The following is a 5315-nucleotide window of genomic DNA, read 5'->3' as shown; positions in this document are numbered from 1 at the left end:
CTACTGTTAACTTGTTGGGACAGTGATGAGGAATAATGTTGTGATATTCATAAAACACACGTTTTTTGCCTCGTTATTCAGCTTGGATGATTTCATACCTAAAAAGGAGCAGTGAAACCTGTACTGTACTCTATGATCCTTATATTGAAGTGTTTTTGTAAGGTCTTTTTTTTCTTAAAACAAAAATCAAGTGATTCTGTGGAATTTCATACCACTTTTTCTTTTGTTCAAGAACTGCTGCTTTGTTTGCACAAATTTTGAAGCAGTTCCCATTGTACCAGAGTTAATGTGTTATGAGGAATGTGTGTGTGCAATCTAGCTGTACAGTTTGGAGCATAAAATGTTAGGATGTGTTCCTGAAGTGCTAGTTTCTTAAAGCTAGCTGTAGATTGTTCATTGTTATGGTACTTTGTTATGTTATGTTACATGTATGTATCTTACATTTTTCTTTTGCCTTGAAGAGGGCAAAAATAAACCCCAGGCTTTTGTTTACCATTCATGGTAATTAATATTTTGATTAATAAAGATCTTTTTTTTAAAAAAAAAAAATCCTGTAGTTAATTTTGCTAAAAACCAACCACCATGCAGGGTTATAAGAAAGCAGGATGTGGGAGGGGAAATTATCAGTTTGTAAGCTTTATCATAGACAAGATCACGTGCTATTAAAAAAGCACTAAAATATAAGGTAATAAAATGCAATTCAAATTGGAACTGCACATTAACGCAGTTTTGTATTGATAGAATTGCAAATCCACAGCAAAATGTTTTAATCTCAGAAGCACATATAAAAGAACATTTCAGGCTCATGTATAAGTTGATTAGTTTAATGCTTAAAGTAGAACATATGGAATCAGTTTTTCTAAAAGGTCAGTTTAGAAATCAACCTACATTTGTTTCCAAGAAGTGGAATTCCTACACAGGCCCTTAAAACAGATGGGATTGAATTTTGCATCTTCCCATTTCAACTGGGATTGCATAACAGTACCTGGTTTCAGGATGACTGTGACCGCATGGGAAGATTATATTTGGAGCTCCAGGAACTGAAGCTTGTAAACTTGTTTATGATGAACAAAAATAACTTTTCCATAAATATGGGCCAGTAGCCAGCTGGACAGAGTTGGCAGACAAGACCTTGGATGAGCTTTACAAAAATATTTGCAGTTGCAGTATTTTGAGGTAATCTCCAGAGCGGCATCTGTGGCAACTGGATCATGTATCTGAACCCTTTCTGAAAGGATTTAGTGGTACAACACAGACTGCCAATTGGTTCCCATGGGCCTTGAACATAACTGCAAACAACCATGAAAATCTTTTCCTTCAATGAGAACCTCTAAACTGTATGGTCCAGACAGGTGAATGCTGGATTTTTGTTTTATCAGCAAGGTGCTGATAGTCTGATAGTTCAGTGAGAAGACTTGGAATAAGAAAGAATATTTAGATATAGTGAATTTAGCTGTTTTTAGTACTAAGTAGCCCACTATAAGTGAGTTTCATGCTACACCTGTAAACCACAAATCAAGTATTTAATATTTAAAAAATGCTATCCAAATTCCCCTTTAGACTTTAAAACATTTTCCTCAGGATTCTCTGGTTTGAGTGGATATGTCATGAAATAGCTGAGCAAGCAGGTGAGGTGAGATTAATGATGGGGCCCCAAGGGCTAAAGGAACTCTGCTGTGATTCAGTGCTCAGGAATTTACTCCCTGTAATCTGAGCTGCTTCCAGTTGAGAGACCACAACCTGGTAATTTTCCTCCATAACAATCTGGTGATTGTCCTTAGCCTATAGAATTAATTCCTCAGGTGCTTGAGGTTTCTAAAATGCAAATGAGTGATACAAAGCAGTTGAGTTCCTTTGTTTGCTTTTTTTTGTGAATTAAGAGATTGCCAGAAGCCGGACACAAGAATTTCAAGTCAATTTTTTATGGATGCTTAAACACCATCACTTCTGCTTCAGAAATCCTGCATGACCAAATTCCTCCCAATGCACACAATTCCCAGTACACAGAAAACTATGATTGGGCTCAAACATTCTACTAAACCAGATTAAATAAGCCACAATTGGGATCACAGAAGGGGTTAACTAAATTATGGTTTAGTACAATGTGTCATTTCTTCTACAGGTTAGTAAGAGCGAAAGATTTCAAGTTAAGACCAACCCTACATCTTCCCACAAAAACTGCCACGCCTATTGATGAGTCAGTCCAAAAGTCACTCTCTGTCACAGCTTGGCTGCTTTAATTATGGGCACAAAAACAAAGAAGTGGTTTGGCATTAGTAAGATGATGGACTATGACCTACTTTTGTTAAGACTGCTAAGCACTGAATGCATGCATAAAAGCAAGCTGCAAACCTGTGGCCTTCCAGATGTTGAAACTGCAGCTCTTGGCATCCTTTTACCATTGGTCATGCTACCTGAGATTCCTGGATGTTGCAATGATAACAAAATGTCCACACCTTTGTTTATTTAGCTTGAAGCATACCATTGATCTTCGGTTTATAGGCTTTGTTCTCTCTCTCTCCCTCTCCCCCTCTCCCCCTCTTTCTCACTCCAGGTGCCAAATATAACCTAGGATAAAAAACCATCACCACATACATAGATCTCTGCTATTTCTGTGTCTCTTAGTCAGAGATGTTTATAGAACAGCAGCCCCAACTTTTTGGTAGGGTTGCCAGGTCTGCTTCCAAAAAATAGCGGACAAGCGGGGGGGGGGGTGTTAAGTAGTAAAAAAAGTAGACTGTACAGCTTTAGATTACGTACCATTTCATCATAAAGCTTTTGAATAAAAAAATTGTCCACTATTTTGTGAAAAAAAATAGTGAACATAATGTGAAAAAAGTGGACTGTCCACTCAAATAGTGGACACCTGGCAACTCTACTCTTTGGCCATCAGGGACTGGGACCCTGGAGAGGTTTTTTCCATGGACCGGAGGGGCATGGTTTCACATGCTGCCTGCATTCACAGATGGAGCTTCACTTGTTTGCAAGGCCCGGTTTCTGGCCCGGTGCTGGTCCACAGATCGGGGGTTGGGGATCCCTGTTGTAGAAGATCTTACATTCTCCCATATTCATTGTTACTCGGAGCTACATATACAAGTAGGGAATAAGATAGAAAAACTTCTTAAGCACCTTTCTTCATCCGGATGCCTTCCTCTGCTGGACTATAGTTCTTATTAAATTTTAATAGCATAGAAATTTAACATAGTAGAAGACACCTTGAAGAATATTGTCCTATAATTAAGGATTTGAATTCACGCAAATCTTTCTCTTGAACAACGCAACAAGACAGGTAATTGAAAAAGAATTGAGAAACAAAGTACAGCATCTGGTTTAAAGTTTACATCTCTTTGCTATTTTATAGACATTCAGGTATAGCAAAGTGCTAAAAATATGATTTTGTGAGCTCTCTTTCATAGTTTTGCATTTTTAAAAGGAATTGTTTAGCGGTCAAGATGAGATGCTGATCTGCTGAAATATAAGCCTACTGAGTACCATTCAGTAACCTGAGTACCATTCAGTAACCTGTAATGGGCAGATGTACTTGACCATAAGTCTAAAACTGAAGTCTAATTTCCTAATACAGAATAACAGAGTTGGAAAGGATCTTGGAGGTTTTCTAATCCAACCCCCTGCTCAAGCAGGAGACCCTATACTATTTCAGACAAGCAGCTGTCCAATCTCTTCTTAAAAACCTGCAATGGTGGAGCACCCACAACATCTGAAGGCAAGCTTTTCCACTAATTGTTCTCACTGTCAAGACATTTCTTCTTACTTCTAGGTTGCATCTCTCTGACTTTTCCTTCTGTTACTTATTATTTTGCCCTCAAGTGTTTTCGAAAATAGATTGTCCCCCACTTCTTTGTGACAACCTCTAAAATATTAAAAGACTGCTACCATGTCACCCTTAGTCCTTCTCTTCATTAGACTAGATATATCCAATTCCTGCAACCATTCACTACGTGCTTTGTCCTCCGGACAAAATCATCTTTGTTGCACTTTGCTTTCTTTCTCGAGTCCCAGTAACTTTTTAAAAATCATACAGTAATTTCGCTCATACATACATAGGATCAATGCAAGGATGTTGCATCTGATTCCTTGGCCTTTCTTTACCAAGAAAGAATTCCCATGATATTACCTATCACACTAATCTTAAAAGGCGCTTTTTCAAAAGATAACTGGATTTTGTTTTTCCTTGAAGACATTTCACTTCTCATCTAACTGAACTGAAGAAGCTTCTTGGCTGAGAAGCAAATGTCTTCAAGGAAAATCAAAGTCCAGTTGCCTTTTGAAAAAGCACCTTTGGAACAACCATGATCTGGATGTCTAAGAATCTCCATAGACATCTATCACACTATTCTTTTTAGCACTGGTTGTAACACAGTGGCAGGTCCAGGACTCAATTGTTAATAATGTCAATGAGTAAGGGGGAAAGAGTGCATGGGCATCTTTCTCAAGGTGAAGATGAAGCATGCTTTCTCACATGTACAGTTTTTGTTGTGCCGGACTACATTAAAAAGCTGTGAGCTTTCTATTTTGACTGTAGATAATAAATATTTTTCTGTGTTTGCCTTTCAATACCGCCTTGAATTTTCTTTTCTAGTAGAGAGATTTTTTTTAAAATGATTGAAATATGCACTCTTTTCGTCTTTATATATTATTTTATTAGAATGACTGAAGCATTTCTTTTAATATATGATTTTAATTATGTCCTTCTGAAAATGATAAGGCACAGCCATAGGGGTCCCCATGGGCCCTAAGTACATATGCAACAACATTATTTCATATTTATGGGTCCTAGATTTATGAGGAAAGACCCCTCTCCCTGCCTTGTATCTTGAAGAGTAAATGCCAGTCTAGATCAGTGTTTCTCAACCTTGGCCATTTTAAGATGTGTGGACTTCAACTCCCAGAATTCCCTAGCCAGCCATGTTGGCTGGGGAATTTTGGGAGTTGAAGTCCACACATCTTAAAATGGCCAAGGTTGAGAAACACTGGTCTAGATCATGGTCTATTTCAGCAGAAAGCTGCTCCTTCCAAGCTGAAAGGCCAAAATACCCTGCGTCGCAGCAGTGGGCCCTTCGCCCATGTCACTGTCTGAATAGAATGTCTTCCCCAGTCTCGCTTTTGTTAGAATGCAAAGAACTGGAGTTTTAGAAATTACACATTTCCCTCTTTTCCCTAGTATGCGATATACTTGTAGTTTGCATTTATTTAAGATTACTGTGAATGTGAGCGTTTTTTTGCTTTCCTAGCTCCTTTATGTTTGAGGGAAATCCTAACAGTCTAGACAATTCTGCATTGCACCTAGGGGCCCT

The sequence above is a fragment of the Protobothrops mucrosquamatus genome, unplaced genomic scaffold (genome assembly GCF_001527695.2).
Source record: "Protobothrops mucrosquamatus isolate PMUCROS unplaced genomic scaffold, P.Mucros_1.0 scaffold336, whole genome shotgun sequence".
In the NCBI taxonomy this organism is placed as follows: Eukaryota; Metazoa; Chordata; class Lepidosauria; order Squamata; family Viperidae; genus Protobothrops; species Protobothrops mucrosquamatus.
The sequence above is the reverse complement of the archived record's forward strand: the minus strand, read 5'-3'. Positions refer to the sequence as shown.